Genomic DNA, 20,811 nt, shown 5'->3' on the forward strand with positions numbered 1-20,811 from the left:
GTTTGCCTTCCCAGAGGGAGCCTCCCTGGAAAGAGAAGAGCTCACAGAAGGACAGAGGTCAGAGATGTGGGGTGGGATGGAGACAGGAGAAACAGAGCTGAAATCTCACAATTTGTGCCTGAAGCTGTAATGGGACTCAGTAGTAATTTTCTTTTTTGCTTAAGCTGATTTTTGTTGCGAGTGAAACTCAACTCATTATTGAGCCACAGGATCAATTTTTCCCGTTAGTTTGTTGGTTATGGCTGTCATATAAAAGAAACATAATGATGGTTCTAAATCTGGCTACTTTGAAATCTCACTAGTTCTAACTAAATCTCTACTTCACTTTCTCTTTCTTGGATAATTGTATAAATTAGAGAATGATGCTGACAGTTGTTTTCTACCCACAAGAAATTCCCTTGATTTCTGGTCTGTTGATGGCTTTCTTTTCTTCCAGCACTTTTTCTTTTTTTTTCATTTTAGCATTTTAGGAAGGAGGAACTGTGGAGTTATTGCTTAGACCGTAATTTAACCTAGGATCTCTCAGGTTCTTTGAGTAAATTAAGGATTAGACAGACCTATGTTAATTCTCTGTGGTTTAAAAAAAAAAAATCCTGACAGTGCTGAGTGATGACCCATCCCAGTGTTTTTGACTGGAATATCTAGCCACAAGGAGAAGAAATCTTTTCCCCATGTGGTAATGTTGTCATTGCTCTTAGCATATGGGTGCTTGTTCCACAAGCTAAGTATTCTGGGCTCATGAGAGGAAGATGGTTAGCATGACGGAGCACTGATTAATGTGACAGTTCAAGGAGCTCTTGCGGTGCTGGGTTGGAGTGCACCTCTTAACCCATCCACCGGTAGGCATTGAGTCCCTCAAAATTTTGTCTGATACCCTATCCCTTGTCTACTTGGAAGGGTAGTATATTTGTTACTATCTTCTCTCGAGTTTTTCGTGCATTTCTAGCTGAGCACTTCTAGATAAATGCTGTTTGCTTCAAACTCAACTATTTTTTCCAGTTGTCCTTTCCCTGTAACCTTGGAGTCCTTTTGGACCCCAGTCCCTTTCATCTCCCTGCTGCTTCTTCTGACTCACACCACTGTCATTTCCAGGATGTAGTCTTTCCCTGTGTTAATCAAAATACTCTCCAATCTTCCTCCAGAAGCCCTTCCCTGCTCCATATTCCTTTATGATTTGAAACCTTCCGAGCTCTCTTTGACTTCTCATCCTTATATATGCCAAATCCATCTGCAGCTCTGCTACCTGGAAAAACTAGTAAAATACTTCTCAGGGATGCATCCTCATTCAAAGGTCTTTATCGGTTCCTCGTGGGCTGCAGTGGAAACAGTCCAGATCCCTGAGACCAGCTTTCCCTCGTTCCTGCCTCACATTCCTGCCAGTGTGTCCCACTGTCCCTGGATTCCTGTTGTCTGTCCTGACTCTGAGCCGATTTGTGTTCATGCTGTTTTCTCAACAGCAACACTCTCTCCCATCCATCACTCACTGAAATTCTTCAGTACCCATATTAAATTTTCTCTCTTCAGTAAAGTTCCAAGAAGACATCTCCCTCTTACTGCTGAGTCCTCTTTGGCTCAGACTGCCGCTTTGTATGTTAGTTTTGCTTGGCTTACTTACCCCTCCCCTCCCTTCTCTCACTTCCATCAGATGGGCTGCAAATTATTAAAAGGACAAATTCCTGACTTCTGCTACCCTCAACTCATTATCAGCAGGAGTGCAAGCATGTAAAGTGTTCAGAATACTTAATGATGGCCCTTCATTAGCTTCTCAGTGACAGAATCCCTTTCAGTCATAATCATTAGTTACGACACACACATCATTGATCCATGCCTGCATGGACTGCTTGTTTTTAATAAGAACCACAAGTGTACCACACAATATAAAAGCTAGGATCTTTTTTTTTTGAAGTATAGTCAGTTTACAATGTTGTGTCTGTTTCTGGTGTACAGCACAATGCTTCAGTCATACGTGAACATACATATATTCTTTTTCACTGTAAGCTACTACAAGATAATGAATATATTTCCCTGTGCTATACAGTATAAACTTGTTTACCTGTTTTATAAAAGCTAGGATCTTGACTGAAGCATATCTAGCTCTGTGGTCTCTCCCAAACTTCCTTCTGCACGCACTTAGAACTGTGGAAGCGCTGTGCAGTCAGAGTGGGAGGGTCAGGACTAACTCAGAATGAGGGTTCCAGGAAGGCTTCCCTGTGGAGGTGATGTTTGACTCTCAGCAGAAGTGGAGAGCTCAGAGCGAGGGGAAGAGAAGAGAGCAAAGGAAACTAGGGGTGTGATGGAAACCAAGAGGAGGCAGTGCTTGAAGAAGTCAGAACTCTAACGTCACATGACATAACCTGCAGCTGTCATTTAGAGCTGAATTGCTTTCCAGCTGACCCACGTGGCTCCTGCTGGAGTGGAGGTCCTCATTCTCCCTCTGGATTTGTTTTGGGGGGTTGGGGAGAAGGCCTCAGTATTTTGTTTTTCACTTATATTGATACATAACTGACATATACCACTGTGTAAGTTTAAGGTATATAGATAGTGTAAGGGTTTAACATATACTATGAAATGATTACTGCAATAAAAAGAAAATTTTTTTTCCTATAATGAGAACTCAGGATCTCCTCTCTTAACAGCTTCCCTGTATATCCTACAGCACTGTTCACTGCAGTCATCATGTTGTGCGTTAACATCCCTAGTACTCATTTATCTTCTAACTGGGAGTTTGTATCTTTTCACCACCTTCATCCTATTCTCCCTCCCGCCGAGTCCACCTTTGGTAACCACAAATCTGATTTTTTCAATGAGTTTTTTGTTTTTAGATTCTTCATATGTGTGAGATCATACAGTATGCTTTTCTCTGATTTATTTTTCTTCATATAATGTCTTCAAGGTCCATCCTTGTTACAAACGACAGGATTTCTTCATTGTTCATGGCTGAATAACATTTCATTGTGTGTGTGTGCGCGCGCACGCGCTCGTGCAGAAAACCCTGAAGTCTCCACCCCAAAATTATTAGAACTAATAAATGAATTCAGCAAAATTGCAGGATATAAGATTAGTATACAGAAATCTGTTTCCTTCTATCAGGTTTGGGAAGTTTTCAGCCATAATTTCTTCAAATACATTTTCAATCCCCTTCTCTCTCTTCTTCTGGGACTCCTATAATGTGAATGTTGGTATGCTTAATGTTACCCTGGCAGTCGCTTAAATTGTTTGCATTTTTTGTTGTTGTTTGTTTGGGTGATTTCCATTATTCTATCTTCCAGATCACTTCTGCATCACTTAGTCTGCTATTCATTCCTTCTCATGTGTTTATTTCAGCTATTGAATTTTTAATTTCTGATTGGATCTTTTGTATATTTTCTAGTTCCTTGTTAAAGTTTTTGCTGTGTATATCTATTTTCCATAATTCAGTGAACATTTTTATTACCAATGCTTTGAATTCTTTTAAATTGTTTATTTCTGTGTCATTTTTTTCAGTGTTTTCTCTTGCTCTTTCAATTGAGAGCAGTTTCTCTGCCTTTTCATTTTGCTTAACTTTCTCTGCCTCTATGAATTTAGGTGAAACAGTTACCTATTGTGATCTCGCAGGGATATTATTATGTGGGAATGCCCCTATACAGACTGCGTGTGCCCAGTGCCTTTGGTGGGAGAGCTGGATTTGACATGGACACACTCAGATCTTTCCTCAGGGTGTGCTGGCAGCTATCACCTTAGTAGGGGGTGGAGCTGGGTGTCAGGCGGGTCTTCCCCTCTGCTCCAAGGCCGTCACCACCGTATCAGGGGCAGGATCTGATCCCAGGTTGCTGGAGCAGAAGCCTTGAGGGTTGAGCCCAGCTGGCTCTATTTCCTTTAAGCATGTGTTTTTCTCTCTCCCTACACTGAGACCCTTACCCTAGTGCAAGGGAGTGCTGAAGCAGGTGGGGCCCATGTGGGCTTTTGGCTCATGTCAGACATAGGCAGAGGTCCAAGCTGTCTCTGATGCACTGACAGTGCAGGCACCCACAGTTTTTTCCCTTGCTCTATTTAGACGCAGCCTCCAGTGCAAGTCTCCTTTGTGCCTTACAGCCAATTGCTGCCCAGAGCCTCGGTCACCCACTACGAGTTGTGGAGCCACACCTTGGGGCAGTAGGGGCCCACTTGAGCTCTCAGTGTGTATCGGGGGTGAGCTGTGGAGGAGCAGCGCCATCAGAAATCTGGGCTGCTTCTGGTGTGCTGCTTGAATAAGCACCAACAAGGGCTGCCACCGCCCCGCCCATGCTCCACCCCAGGACTGGGTCATCTCTGCATCCCGCAGTCAGGCCTTCTCCCTGGCGATGGCCACCCCACATCCAGTGCTGCGCTGTGGTGTGGAGCGAGCGGGGTCTGGCCATTCACTTGGCTCAGGCCGGGGTGCACGGCAACAAGGTTGTGGGAAACCCAGCAGCGGCTGGAGCAGACCTCTCTCTGCTCTGCCTCAGGGGTAAGCCAGCACATGTGTGCTCCTCGCAAATGGAGTCCAGGCTTCCACAGCTTTTCTCTTAGTCCCAGTGATTCCCCCAGTCAGCCAGAGGGGGCTTTTCTCCCTCAGGGAGGCCCCCAGGAGTGGGACGCCCAGTCAGGGGTTCTCACTGCTCACTCCCCAGGGTGGGTGTCCAGCTATGTAATCTTCCTTTTCTTCTCAGTCCCCTTCCAGGAGCACAGGTCCCAACCCAACTGCTTTTCTTCCCTTCCTACCTGAATACGTGTGTATCTTTCTTACATCTGTGGTTTTACACGAGTCCTTCTGCCAGTTTCAAGTTGGTTTTCAGTAAAAATTGTTCCACATGTAGGTGTATTTTTGATGTATTCGTGGGGGGAGGTGAGCTGCACGTCCTCTTTCTCCACCATCGTGATCGACCCCTCAACATATGCTTGATTGTACGTATTTTGCAACATATCAGTTATCTAACACTCACCTGATCAGTATGCTCCGCCTTCATGGGTTATGGTCTATGTCCATGATCACTGTTTATAAAACTTAGAGCGAACACTTGTGTTAGTCTGCGTGGGCTGTGGGCTACAGTAACAAAATACAGATGGGGAAGCTTAAACAACAGAAATCCATTAATCACAGTCCTGGGGGCTGTAAGTCCAAGATCAAGGTGTTGACAGCACCGGTGTCTCCTGAGGCCCCTCTCTGCTCACAGATGGCCATCTCCTCATGTCCTCGCATGGACTTTTCTCTATACAGGCATCCCTGGTATCGCCCTTATGATGACACCAGTCTTTTAACTGGATGAAAGCCCTACCCTATGACCTCATTTACCACTAATTTACCTCTTTAAAGTCCCTGTCTACAAATACAGTCACATTGGTGGTTAGGATTTCAACATACAAATTTTATGGGAGCCAATTTAGTCCATAACAACTGTGGATTCCTTACCCCTTTAAGTGGGACCCAAACAGCCCTTCTCTCCTAACAGTCTTCCATGTGGCAGCCAGAAAGCTCTTTCTTAAAAAGCAGGCGTATAGGTGTCAAACTTCCCAGCTATCAGATACAGTTTAGACTATCTAAATTAACCTGTGAGGGTCTAAGCCGTTGGCATCTTGCTCAACTCTCTGGCCTTGTATCCTGCTATGTACAAGCCACCCCACCCCACCCTCTGGCTTTTCTTGCCCCGTCTCCCTCTGTGTTCCTTCATTATGGAAGTGATTATAACTTGCCAACTTCAGGTTTTATCCTTTGGGCTTCCATCTCCTCTCCTGTCCGTATCCTTTGATGCAGCTGAATCTTACTTGCTATTCAAGACTCAGCTCAAGTATCTCCTTGCCAACAGGCCTCTTTGCAGGACCCTCTCCTGCACAACATCGTATTTTGTGCACATTTATAGCTCAGACTGTGGCTCTTGGCTTGTCTTGTGCCATCTGAACCGTAACTTCTTTGAGGGCAAGAACTGAGTCCTACTTACACTATTGGTGTTCCCAGCACCTTGGAATGACATAGAGGAAGAAACCTATGGAACTCATCTAAATACTGATGGGAATCAGGTACTCTAATTCCATCTCCTAAGCAAATAGCTCTGTTTGAGGCTGTTGTGGATTCCTGTTCAGATAATCATGGGGCTTCCTTATTGATCATGCTGACATATTACTAGCTGGCCCTTGCTAATGAGCTGTCTTACTAATGGTCACCTCAAAGAACTGGAAAAAGAACAAATTAAGCCCGTAATTAGTCTTGAAGGAAGGAAATAAAGATCATAGTGAAAGAAATAGAAACCAGATAAAAATAGGAAGGAACAACAAAACTAAGAACTAGTTCTTTGAAAAGACAACTAGACTATATATGTGTTTATTGCTATAAACTTCCCTCTCAGAACTTCTTTGGCTAAATTCCACAAGATCTGATAGGTTGTATTTACATTTTTTTGTTGTTGTTTCAATAACTTGGTATTTAATTGCAATTTCTTCCTTGACCTGTTGGTTGTTTAGAATTGTGTTGTTTAGTTTTCACATCTTTGTAGATCTTTTCACTTTCCTCTTGATCTGTATTTCTAGTTTTATGCCACTGTGGTTAGAAACAATATCTGATGTGATTGCATTCTCTTTAGATTTGCTAAGATTTGCTTTGTGTCCTATCATATGATCTATGCTGGAGAATGTTCCTTGTGCATTTGAGAAGAATGTGTATCTTGCTGCTGTTGGATGGAATGTTCTATATATTAAGTTCATCTGGTCTAACGTGTCCTTTAAGGTGAGTGTTTACTTACTGATTTTCTGTCTGGATGATCTGTGCATTGATGTAAGTGGGATGTTAAAGTCCCCCACTATTATTGTGTTACTGTCAATTTCTCCCTTTATGTCTGTTAATATTTCCTTTATGTATTTAGGTGTTCCTATGTTGGGTACATATATAATTAAACAATTATAAATGTTAGAGGAAATGAGCATGGGAAATAACTATAGCTACTACAGTTTAAACAATTAAACCCTACCCTGTACATTTCATACCTGTGACTCATTTATTTTGCAACTGGAGTTTGTACCCCTCAATCTCCCTCACCAATTTCTTTCCTCCCCCTACCCCACAACCACTTGTTTGTTCTCAGTATTTATAACTTTATTTTACTATGTTTGTTCATTAGGTTTTTAAAATTTCACATACAAGTGAAATCGTACAATATTTGTCTTTCTCTGTCTGGCTTACTTCACTTAGCATAAGACCCACTAGGTCCATACATGTTGAAAATGGCAAGGTTTCATTCTTTTTATACTATGAAATTGTTTCCAAATTTAATTTAATTCCGATAATTCCAAATTCCAAAGTTACTGTTTTCTAATTCTATTTATCAGCTTAACCAGAGTTTTGTGTACTTTCATCTTTTAATTTCAGCTTGAATATCCCCTTTCAACGTTTATTGGAAGGCAGGTCTAGTTGTGAAACTCCTTCAGCTTTGGTCTGGGAAAGGCTTGATTTTATCCTCCTATCTGAAGGATAACTTTGCCAGATACAGTATTCCTCACTGGCAATTTATCTTTAAATATTTTAATATGTCATTGTACTCTGTAGAGTTCCTTTTGGAAAATCTGCTGATAGCCTAATGGGTGTTGGTGGTGACTGTTGTTTTTTGTAGATTACTGTCTTTTTTACCCAGGTTGCTTTTTAAATTCTTTATCATTAACTTTTGACACTTTCATTATAATATATCTTACAGGCTATTTGTATTGAGATAAAGTGTTGTACTAGCATTGTGGTTATTTATGTATATCCAGTTTCTTCTCCAGGTTTAGGAAGTTCTTAGCTATTATTTCTAAATTTTTTCTCTTCTAGTTTTATTGAGATATAATTTACATAAGGTACTATGTAAGTTTAAGGTATATAGCATACTTATTTGACTCATATATTATGATTATCACAGAAACTTTCGATAACATCATCTCATACAGATACAAACTTAAATAGAAAAAAAAATTTCTTGTGCTGAGAACTCTTAGGATTTATTCTCAGATTTACTCTCTTAACAATTTTCATATATAACACATGGCAGTGTTCATTATATTAGTCATGTTTTACATTCCATTCCTGGTACCTATGTATCTTATAACGGGAATTTTATGCCTTTTGACTACCTTTATCCAGTTTCCCCTCTCCCCATCCCCTGCAATTGGTAAACACAAATTTGACCTCTTTTTATGAGTTTGGTTTTGAAGTATAATTGACCTACAAACTGTTAGTTCCTGTTTAAGGAAAAAAAAACCCAATTATTTGGTATTTCTATACATTTCAAAATCACCACAGTAAGTCTAGTCACAATATGGCACTATACACAGATATTACATAATACTGACTGTATTCCCTATCCTGTACATTTCATACCTGTGACTCATTTATTTTGTAACTCGAGTTTGTAACCCTTCAATCTCCCTCACCTATTTCTTTCCTCCCCCTACCCTGCAACCACTTGTTTGTTCTCAATATCTATAACTGTTTATTCATTTGATTTTTAAAATTGCACATATAAGTGAAATCGTACAATATTTGTCTTTCTCTGTCTGGCTTATTTCACTTAGCACAAGACCCGCTAGGTCCATACACGTTGTTGAAAATGGCAAGGTTTCATTGTTTTTTAAGGTGTAATATTCCATTGTGTGGAAATGTGTGTATATATATTCATCTTTATTCATCTATTGATGGGCACTTGGGTTGCTTAAATATCTTGGCTGTTGTAAATAATGCTACAATGAACATAGGAGTGCAAATATCTTTTCTAATTAATGTTTTTGTTTCCTTCAGATAAGTAACAAGGAGTGGAATTGCTGGATCATAGGGTGGCTCTATTTTTATTTTTTTATGAAATTCCATACTGCTTTCCTCAGCTATTTCTTTAAATAAACTTTCTGCCCTCTTCTCCCTCTCTTCTTTTTAATATATACCCATTAATTATATGTTGGCTTTTCTAATGGAATCTGATAAATCTCACAATTTACACTTCTAAAATGCCTTAGTTCTCCCTCCTCTTTCACCTGAATCATTTCTTTTCTGTGTGTCTTTATCATATTTTACTTAACTGTCCCTACTTTATTTCCATGTTCTTTCTGATGTATAGTTGATGCACAATATAGTGTAAGTTTCAGGTATACAACATATTCACCATTTTAAAGGTTATATTACATTTATAATTATTATTTAAAAAAACTGCCTACACTCCCTGTGTTGTACAATGTATCTTTGTAGCTTGTTTATTTTCTACATAGTAGTTTGTACCTCATAATACACTACCCCGATCTTTCCAACCCACCCTCGCTTTCCTCACTGTTAACTACTAGTTTTTTCTCTATATTTGTGACTCTTGTTTCTTTTTTGTTGTATTCAATACTTTGTTGTATTTTTTAGACTCCACATATAAGTGATAATATACAATATTTATCTTTTGTTATCTTATTTCACTTAGCATAATACCCTCAAAGTCCATCCATGTTGCAAATGGCAAATTTTCCTTTTTTTATGGTTTAGTAATCCATTGTACATGTACATCTCCCCCCGCTTTTTTTAAGGGATGTATAGTCAGTTTACAGTGTTGTTAACTTCTGGTGTACAGCTTGATGTTTCAGTCATACATACATATGTATATACCATTTCATCTTATTTTTCATTATACATTACTATAAGACATTGAGTATAGTTCCCTGTGCTATACAGTAGAAATATCTCCATTTTATACATAGTAGTTAGTGTCTCCAAATCTCAAACTCCCAATTTATCCCTTTCCAACCCCTTTAACCCCTCGTAACCATAAGTTTGTTTTTTTCTGTCTGCGAGACTTTGTTGTATAAATAAGCTCATTTGTCTTTTTTGAGGGAGAGGGATTCCATAGATACGTGCTATCATATGGTAATTTTCTTTCTCTTTCTGACTTACTTCACTTAGAATGACCATATCTAGGTCCATCTATGTTGCACCAAATTATTACATTCTTTTTTATGGCTAAGTAGTATTCTGTTTTTACACACACACATACACCCCCACACACACACACCCACCCTTGATCCAGTCATCTTTCAATGGACATTTAGGTTCTTTCTATGTCTTGGCTATTGTAAATAGTGCTGCTGTGAACACTGGGGTGCTTGAATTAAGGTTCCCTCTGGATATGTCATATGGTAAGTATATTTTTAGTTTTTTAAGGAATCTCCATACTGTTCTCCATAATGGCTGCACCATACTGCATTTGCATTGCAACCAGCAGTCTGCAAGGGTTCCCTTTTCTCGACACCCTCTCCAGCATTTAACATTTGTGGACTTTTTAATGATCACAATTCTGACTGGTATTAGGTAAGAAATCATTGTAGTTCTGATTTGCATTTCTGTAAGAATTAGCGATATTGATCATATTTTCATGTGCCTATTGGCCATTTATTATAATTAAAGAATTGCTTCTTTAGGTCTTCTCCCCATTTTTGTCTTGGGTTCTATGTGTGTGTTTTTTTATCTTAAGTTGTATAAGCTATTTACATATACTGGAAATTAAGCCTTTGTCAGTCTCCTCTTTTGGAAACAGTTTCTCCCATTCTGTAGGTAGATTTTTGTTTTCCTTTTGCTTGCCTTTGCTATGCAAAAGATTATAAGTTTAAATAAGTCTCTTTGTTTATTTTTGCTTTTATTTCTTTACCTGGGTAGACTACCCTAGGAGAATATTGCAAAGATTGATGTCAAATGTTTTCCCTATGTTTCTTTTAAGAGATTTATATTGTCTGGTCTTAAATCTTTAATCCATTTTGAGTTAATTTGTATGTATGCTTTGAGGGAGTATTCTAACTATACTGAGCTGTACAGTTTTCTCAGCAGTTTGTTGAGGAGACACTCTGCTCAATTGCATATTCTTGCCTCCTTTGTTAAAGATTAATTTACCGGAAGTCTGTGGGTTTATTTATGGGGGTCTCTATTCTGTTCCATTGATCCATATGTCTGCTTTGGTAACAATATGGGGCTTTATTTCACTGTATTTTTTTTTAAAGTTTAGTCAATTACAGTGTGTAAATTACTCCTGTAGAGCATAAAGTCACAGTGATGCATAAATATAGAAATACTCCTTTTCATTCTTTTTGATTAAAGGTCATTGTAAGATACTGAATATAGTTCACTGTACTATACAGGAGAAATTTTTTTTTATTTATTTTTAGATACAGTGGTTAACCTTTGCTAATCTCCACCTCTGAAATTTTTCCCTCTTGCCCCCTTTCCCCCAGCAACCATAAAATTGTTTACTTTTTGGGAGTCTGTTTCTGTTTTGTAGATGGGTTCATTATGGTCCTCTTTTTGTTTCTGTGTCTCTTTTTTTTTTTTAAGATTCCATATGAGTGATATCAAATGGTATTTTTCTTTCTCTTTCTAGCTTACTTCACTTAGAATGACGATCTCCAGGTCCATCCATGTAGCTGCAAATGGCATTATTTTATTCCTTTTTATGGCTGACTAGTATTCCAATGTATAAGAATAGCACAACTTCTTTATCCAGTCATCTGTAGCTTTGATATGAATTTCCCCGTTAAGTCATGATATTCAGCATTTTTTCATGTCCTGTTGGCCATTTGTATGTGTGCATTGGAGAACTGCTTATTTAGGTGGGTTGCTTTTTTATTCTTAAGTTGTATGAGCTTGTAATACATTCTGGCAATTACTCCTTTGTCAATCTCATTTATATATATATAAAACCAGCTCACACATGGAAGAACAATAAACATACAACCCAATCCACAAATGGGCAAAAGACCTAAACACACAATTCCCCACTGAAGACACACAAATGGCCAATACTCCCAGAAAGAAATGCTCAGTATCACTAGTAATCAGAGAACTGCAAATCAAAATCACAATGAGGTATCACCACTCACCAGTCACCACGGCCATCCTTCAAAAGTCCAAAAACGATCAATTCTTGACAGGCTGTGGGGAAAGGGAACCCTCCTAGAGTGCTGGTGACAATGCAGCCATTATGCTTCGAAGACACCCTGGACATTCCTCACAAAAACTCAAAATACACTTACCACGTGATCTGGCACTCCTAATCCTAGGTATAAATCCACAGGGAACAATAATTCGAATAGATACATACACCCCAATCTTCAGAGCAGCACTGCAGACAATAGCCAAGACATACAAGCAACCTAAATGTCCATCAACAAATGATGACTCGTTAAAGCAGCTGTGTGGTATTCTCACACTGGAATACCACTCTGCCATAAACTAGAAATAAAGCCATTTGCAGCACCATGCATTCAGCTGGAGAACAACATTCTGAGTGAAGTAAGCCAGAGACAGAAAGGAAAATACCAAACAATAGCACACACATCTGGAATCCAAACAAGAGAAAACACAGAAAAAGAGGGCACTCGTGAACTCGTCTACAAGACAGAAACAGACACGCAGAGACAGTAAACAATATTGTGGTTACCAGGGGGAAGGGGGTGGAAAGGGATAAATTTGAGAATTTGAGAAAAGATGAACCACGGTGTAGGAAAACAGAGAAAGCACCAATTTCTCCTGTAAAGCACAGTCAACTATTATCAAGAGCATGTAATAACCTTTGAAGAACAAAAATATGAAAATGAATATATGTGTCTATATGCATGACTGGGCCACCACGCTCTACACCAGAAATTGGCACAGCATCACTGATTATACTTCCTCAGAAAAAATACACAGAATAAAAAACGGCATGGGATTGGTACAAAAACGGACATAGGGATTAACAGAACCGAACACAGGGCCCACAAATAAACCCACAGACTTTGAGTCAATCTTTCCCAGAGAGGGCACGAATATACAACGGAGCGACTCCCGGGCGCGGCGCGGGGCGGGGCGGCGAACGCGGGCGGCGGGCGGGCGTCCCCGCGGGCCCCGTGCAGCGCCGGCCGCCCTCTGCCGCGCGCCGTGGTGGCGGTGCTGCTGCTCCTGCGGGACCGGTGGTGTCCCCAGACAGGCAAAATGAAACCTCAGCGGGCGGACCGGAGGGGCGGCGGGGGCGCAGCGGCCACCGGCCCGGGTCCTGCTTCTGCACCTGCGGCGCTCCCTTCCCCGCCCGCGACTCAACTGGGAGCCTCAGGACGGTGTGGGGGCCCCCGGCGCGTGGGAGAGGAGAACCCCAACCTACCTCGAGAGACAAAAGCGTGTTTGACATCCCGCCTTTGCCTGGCCTGCGTATAGGCGAGTGAAACCTCTATGGATAACCAGAGACAGGCTTTTGAATGCGCCTACATTTTTTTTCTAAAGTAGGTGCTGGGGATTGAACCCAGGACCTCATGCATGATAAGCATCCGCTCTACCACTCAGCTGTACGCCCCCCACCTCTTACTCTGTTTTAATCCCAAGTGGTACATATTCTGGACCCCCAAGTCCTATCTGAAACTGACTGATTTACTCCCCCCCCCCTTTCTTTTAAACATAAACTCAAGTTACCATTGAACAGACCCAGCCATGAAAGGCAAACCATTGGTGGTATCAAAACAGAAGACTCAAGTGGTGTGTGGTGGCCCAACCCAGGTGGTCTGCACAGCCTTCAGCAGCCACATCCTGGTGGTGGTGATCCAGTTCGGGAAAATGGGGACCCTGGTCTCCCTGGAACCCAGCAACGTGACCAGTGGCATCAGCAAGCCCGTGCTCACCACTAAAGTCCTCCTCGGGCCAGACGAGCCTCTCATCCACGTCTTTGCCAAGAACCTGGTGGCGTTCGTGTCTCAAGCAGCTGGAAACAGAGCAGTCCCTCCTAGCCACGGTGGAGAAGGACAAGAGCATGGAGGAGGTGAGGGCCTTGCAGGTGATCCAGACGTGCCAGGTGTGGTGACCTGGAGTAGCCACACCTGCTGCCCGGCAGGGCCAAGTGGAGACGCCCCTCTCGAGGATGTGAAGACCCTCCTTCAGTCAGAAGGAGGCGCTTTCTTGGGCTTTAACCCTGGAAGCTGAAAGAAATATGCAGACTTTGGTTGCTCATGTCATCCTTGGAGGGAGGAGGCCGTGGATATGTCCTGGGGGGTTGTGAACGATTCTCCGCGGGTCCAAACAGTTGCCTGTATTTGAGAATTGACCATGAGTCATGGACCTCCATGTGCAAATCAATCAGTTGTTGGAGAAAAAAAATTTTTTATTAAAAGTAAGTGCATATCCCCCCCCCCCAAAAAAATATATATACACACACAACAGAGCAAAGACGGTCTCCTCAACAAATGCTGTTGAGAACTCCGGACAGCTGCAGGTAACTCAGTGCTCTTAGAATACTCCCTCACACCGTACATAAAAGTTTACTGCAAATGGATTAAAGACAGAAGACCAGACACTATAAACGTCTTAGAAGAACACATAGGTAGAACATTAGCTGATATAAATCCTAGCAAACTTCTCCTAGGCCAGTCTCCTCAGGCTGTAGAAATTAAACACTGGGACTTAATTAAACTTACAAGCTTTGGCACAGCAAAGGAAGTCATAACCAAATCAAAAATGGGAGGAAATATTTGCAAAATAGCAGGCTGACATGGACTTAATTTCCACAGTATCTAACCAGCCCACACATCTAGTAACAATAAACAAATAACCCAGTCCAAAAATGGGCAGAAGACCTAAACATGCAATTCCCCACTGACGACACACAGATGGCCAATACTCCCAGAAAGAAATGCTCCATATCGCTCATAATCAGAGAACTGCAAATCAAAACTACAATCCGGTATCACCTCACACCAGTCAGACTGACCATCATTAACAAGTCCAAAAACAATAAATTCTGGAGAAAATGGAACCCTCCTACAGTGCTGGTGACAATGTAGTTTGGTGCAGCCATTATGGAAAACACTGGAGATTCCTCAAAAAACTAAAACTGCACTTACCATATGTTCCAGCAATCACACTCCTGTGTATATATCCAGAGAGCAGTTTAAATTGAGAAGATACATGCACCCCAATGTTCATAGCGACATTATATACAATAGCCGAGCCAAGTCAACTTAGATGGTTATCAACAGATGTCTGGATTGAGAAATTATGGATATTTTTACAATGGAATACTACTCAGCCATAATAAAATAAAATAATGCTGTTTGCAACATCATGGATGGGCCCGGAGTTCATCATTCTAAGTTCAGTTAGCCAGAAAGAGAAAGAAGAATAGCATCTGTTTCCACTTACAGGTGGAATCTCAAAATTACAAAACAGAAGCAGACTCAGCCATAGAAAACATACCAGGTTACCAGGAGGGGAATGGCATGGAAAGGTTTAAACTGGGAATTTTGAGTTTAGTAGATACTAATTACTATATATAAAATAGTTAAATTAGTTTATACTCTGTAGCACAGGGAACTATATTCAATATCTTGTGTAACCTATAATGTAAAAGAATATGAAAACAAATATATTTATATATATGACTGAAACATCTGTACACCAGATCTCGACCCAACAGTGTAAACTGACTATACTTTAATTAAAAATATATATATATATTCATGTGTCCCAGTATCACCTATGGCAGAATTTTCTGGTGCCCCACCCTCAACTAAGGTTGAGTTTCCTGTCTTCCCACAATAACCTAAGATACCTGGTTCCCCTACAATCACCTAAGGTGGAGTTTCCAGCACCTTGTACGAACACTAAAGGTTGAATTTCCAGGTCCCCTCAATCACCAAGGAGTTTTCTGGGCCTCCACAATCTCCTAGTGTCAACTTCCTTGGGCCACCATGGTTTCCTAAGGTTGAGTTTCCCAGGCTTATAATCACCTAAGTTCTAATTTCTGGGGACCCCACAGTCAAGGTAGAGTTTCCCTGACCAACAATCTCCTAAGTAGAGATTCCTGAATCCCCACAATCACCTAAATTCGAATTCCAGCACCCTCCAGTCACCAAGGAAGAATTTACTGAGCCCCCACCATCACCTAAGGTTGAGTTTTGTGGGTCCCACAATCACTATGGTTGAATTTCCCAGGCCCTTACTATCACCTAATGTATAGTTTCCTGGGTCCCCATAATCATAAAAAGTAGATTTTCCAGTTGATTTCATGGGCCCCCCACAACCACATAAGGTAGAGTTCCTAGGCCCCCACAATCACTGAAAGTAGTGTTTCCTATATCCTCACAAACACTAGGGTACAATTTCCTAGCCCCTCCACAATCCAATCAATTAAGTTAGAGCATGCTGGCCCCCAACAATCACCTAAGTTTGATAATCATAGGCCCTTACAATCTACTAAGTTGGAGTTCCCTAAGCTCCCCCGATCACCTAAGGCAGGGTTTCCTGGGTGTCAGAGTCAAATAAGTAGGCAATCCTGGCCCTCCACAATCAGCTATGGTAGATTATCTTGTCTCCCACCATCACTTCAAGATGAGGTGATTACCTAAGGTCAAAATTCCTATACCCCACCATCAAATAAGGTAGAGATTCCTGGGGCCTCATGATCACTCATGGTAGATTTTCCTGGCCCCTTCAGAATTAACTAAGGTAGACATCCTGGCCTCCCATAATCACCTAAGATCAATACTCATAGGCCCCTACAAACACCTAAGGTAGACTTTCCAGGGCCCCTATAGTCATCTAAGGTAGAATACTCTGGCCCCAAATTATCTAAGGTCAAGTAATCTGGGCTCCCACAGTCAAGTAAGATCAAGTTTCTTGGGTCTCACCATCGCCTACAGTCGAGTTTTCCTAGACACCTGCAATCACCTAATGTAGAGGTTCCCTGTCCCACAATCAACCAAGTTAGAGTTTCCTGGGATTTCACAGTCAACTAAGGTAGAGTTCCTTGTCCTTCACAATTTACCTAAGGCAGAGTTCCTGGGGCTCCACAATCACTTAGAGTTTCCTGGCCTCACAGTCACCTAAGGTAGTTTCCTAGGCCCCTAAAAACATCTAAGGCATAGTTTCTTGGGCACGTACAATCACTTAAGCTAGAATTCCCTGACCCCCGTAATCACCTGAGCTAGAAGTTTCCTGGGCCCCAACTTTCACCTAAGGTAGAGGTTTCTAGGTTCCAGGAGATTTGGGGGGTCAAAAACGCTACCTTAAGTGATGGTGGGGATCCAGGAAATAATACCTTAGGTTATTGTCAGAGCCCAGGAAGCTAGTATGTTTGTGAGGGGCCAGGAAAGTCTGTCAGGTGATTTTTCAAGACTCAGATCTCTAACTTAAGGAATTTTGAAGGCCCTGGAAATAAATCTTAGGTGATTGTGGGAGCCCAGCTAACAAGAACTTATGTGATTGTGGGTGCCCAAGAAACTGTACCTTAATCATGGGGGCCTAATATTACCTAACACAGAGTTCCTTGGGGCCACATAAACCCCTACAGTAGGGCTTCCTGAAACTCCCTGTCACCATAGGTAGAGTTTAGGCCTCACTCACCTACCATAGAGTTTCTGGGGCCCACAATGCCTAAGTTAGAGTTTTCTGGGTCCTCATAGTCACCTAAGTTGGAGGGCCCTGGGCCCACCATCAATTTAGCTAGATTTTCCTGGTCCCTTACAGTCACCTACACAGAATTTCCTCAGCCACCCCCAAATCACTTGAGGTAGAGTTTGCAGGGCCCCACAATGCCCTAAGGTAGATTTTACTAGGCCCCCCACAATCAACTTATATAGAATTCCTGGGCCCCCAAATCACCTAGGTAGAATTTTTCTGGGCTCCCAAAATCACCATAGTTAGATTTTCCTGAAGCCACCATTATCTAAAGTAATAATTTTAGATCCCACAGAATTGTGTAAGAGAGAATTTCCTGGTCCCCCACAATCACTTAACAGAATTTCCTGACCCTTCGCACTCACATAAGGTAGTTTCTTGGGCACCAACAATCACCCAAGGTAGAGTCTCCTTGCCCTACAATCACCTAAGTTAGACTTTACTTGGCCCCCCTCAATCAACTAAGGTAAATCCTCTGTGCCCCACCATCACCTGCACTAGAAGTTCCTGGGCCCTACAATTACCAGTCACCCTAATAAAGAGTATCCTGGCCCCATCAAGACCAAAAGTTGCAGCTCCTGGGCCCCCTCACCATCACCTAAATGTTTTTGGCCCTCACATCACGTAGGGCAGAGATTCCTGTGCCCCCACGTCGCTTACGGTAGAAGTTCCTGGGCCATCACAATCACAGTAGACTTTCCAGGATTCCCACAGGCACCTTAAGTATCATTCCTTTGCCACGACAGTCACTGAAGGTAGACCTCCCTAGGCCCACAGGCACCAGAGGTGGAGTTTCCTAGGCCCACAGAATCACCCAGGTAGAGATTCCTGCCCCTACAGTCACTTCAGTTGGAGACTCCTAGGTTCACAGTCACCTACTTTAGAGTTTTCTGGGTCCCCACAATAACCCAAGGCAGACTTTCCTGGACCCATACAACCAGTTAGAATTTCTGGCCCCTACAATGAACTAAGGTCGGTTTTCCTGAGCGCCCACAATCACCTCGAGTTTCCTGCCACCCCCTCCCCCACCAAGTGAGTTCCTGGGCCACCAAATCACTTAAGTTAATTTTCCTAGTCCCCTGAAATCACCTAATACAGAGTTTCCTGGGACCCCACAATCAATTATGGCATAGTTTGCTTGGACAGCACTCACCTAAGGTACAGTCTCCTGGAGCCCCACCATCACCTAAAGTAATAGGGTTTGGGTTCCCACGATTACCTAAGGTAGTGATTTCTGGACTCTCACAGTCACTTATGGTGACTTGGAGAGTCTACAGTCACAATCACATAAGGTAAAATTACCCTTGCCCCCACAACCACTGAAGCTATAGTTTCCTGAGACCAAAACCACCTAAGGCAGATATTCCTGGCCCCTCACGATTGTGTTACGTAGATTCTCCTGGGCCGAAAATCAATTAAGGTAGATATCCTTTCCCCACAATCACTTAAGGTAGACTTTCCAGGCAGAGTATTCACAGTCACCCAAGCTGGAGTCTCTCGGACCTCCCACAATCATCTAAGCTAGAATTCCAGGGTCCCACAGTCACTTAAGCTAGAATTTTCTGAGCCCCCATGACCAGCTAAGCTAGAGTGTCGTGGCACCCCACAATTCCTATGGTAGAGTTTTCTACAACTACGTCATCTAAGGTAGTTTTGCCTGGGCCCCCCAAATCACCTCAGAGTTCCTAGCCACCCTCCACAATCACCTAAGGTAGAGTACCTGCCACCCGCCATAATCACCTAACATAGGATATCATGGGCCCCCAGTAAGCACATAAGTTCTGGTTCTAGAGGTTTCTGGGCCTCCTAAATCATCTAAGGTAAAGTTGCCTGGGACACCAAAATCACTGGTAGAGTTTCAGGGCCCCCACAATGAACTAGAGTAGAGCGTCCTGCTCCTATAATCACCTAAGGTGGAGTTTTCCTGGATGCACAGTCACCTAAGACAGAGTTTCCTGGGTGCCCACAATCACCTGAAGTAGTTTTTAAGACCCCCCAAATCACCTAGAGATTTATGGCCTACTACAATCACATAACGTAGAGTTTGGGGCCTGATCACCTACTGTAGCATTTCCTGGGTAGAATTTCTTATACCCCCCAAAATCAACTAAGGTAGTTTCCTGACCTCAAAAACCACCTAACGTAGTTTCCTGGGGCGCCAAGATCACTAGCATATAGTTTCCTGGCCCCTACAATGGACATAGGTATAGTTTCCTGGCTCCCCCCACCCCATCCCTATGTTAGAGTTTCCACAGTCCCTAAGTTAGAGATTCTGGTGCTCCCCAAATCACCTAAGGTATAGATATTGGAGCCCCAAAATTACCTTAGGTAGAGTCTCCAGGGTTGTCAATATTATCTAAAGTACAACTTCCTGGGGCCCCCAAATCACTAAGGTTTAGTATCCTGTCCCCCACAATGAACTAAGGTAGATTCCTGGGTACCCACAATCTCCTAAGGTTGAGTATTCTGGTTCCACGATCACCTGAGGTAGAGTTCCTGAACCCCATAATCACAAAAGCTAGTTTCCTGTCCCCTTACACTTGCCTTAGGTAGAGTTTCCTGGGCCCATAATCACCTAAGCTACAATTTCCTGCACCCCTACAATCACCTAAAACAGAGTTCATGGCCTCCCACATCCATCCAGGTAGAGCTGGGCTCCTACAATAACCTAAGGCAGAAATTTCTGGACCCCTACAATCGCTAAGATAGAATTATTGGCCCCCTCGATGAACTAACGTAGATCTTCCTAAGCACCAACAATTGTTTAAGGTACAGTTCCCAAGAGCCCCATAATCACCTAAGGTAGAGATTTCTGGGCCCCCACAGTCACCTAAGTTGAGTTTTCCTGGGACCACAATCACCTAAGCTAAGTTTTCCTGTGCACCCAATCACCGAAGTTAGACTAGTTAGGCTTTCCTGGGCCCCTACAGTCACCTTTGTAGAGTTACCCGGCCCCACAATCATCTGGATTCCCCTCACCCTACAATCACCTAAATTAGGGAGTCCCGGGCCCACAATCACCTATGGTGAGAGTTTTCATGGCCCCCACAGTCGCCTAAGGTAGCGGTTCCTGGGCCCTCACTATCAGCAAAGGTAAGAGTTCCTACCAGGAAACAGGGGCTCAGACTTGGCCAGAGCCAGCATATCATTTAATCTAGATTAGTAGCTCTCAAGTCCAGGCACACAAAGAACCACCTGAGGAGGCTTTACACCAATACTCAGGGCCTCTCCCACCACCCCTGAAGTTCTGCTACAGTTGGTCTACATGCCAACCTCAGCAAACCCAGGAGGGTCTAACCAGCAGCCCTTGTTAGAAGTACTGATCTAGACCCTCATCGGCAACGATTACCTAACCTCCAAGACTCGCCAGACATTGAAAGAAAACTCCAACTGCACAGCAGAAGTAACAAACAGGGCAG

At 42.5% G+C, this 20,811-nt stretch overlaps 1 long non-coding RNA gene and 1 pseudogene across 1 annotated transcript in view; one reads left to right on the forward strand and one right to left on the reverse strand.

Moving 5' to 3' along the window:
- On the forward strand, nucleotides 1–15,371 carry LOC116278003 (proteasome assembly chaperone 3 pseudogene; annotated as a pseudogene).
- Nucleotides 13,433–20,811, reverse strand: part of LOC140696790 (uncharacterized) — an 18,099-nt gene continuing 10,720 nt past the window's right edge. The window contains exon 3 of the long non-coding RNA XR_012073303.1: nucleotides 13,433–14,025. This is a non-coding gene — a long non-coding RNA (uncharacterized lncRNA). The remainder of the gene's footprint in view (nucleotides 14,026–20,811) is intronic.

This window comes from Vicugna pacos, chromosome 6, assembly GCF_048564905.1.
Source record: "Vicugna pacos chromosome 6, VicPac4, whole genome shotgun sequence".
NCBI classification, from domain to species: domain Eukaryota; kingdom Metazoa; phylum Chordata; class Mammalia; order Artiodactyla; family Camelidae; genus Vicugna; species Vicugna pacos.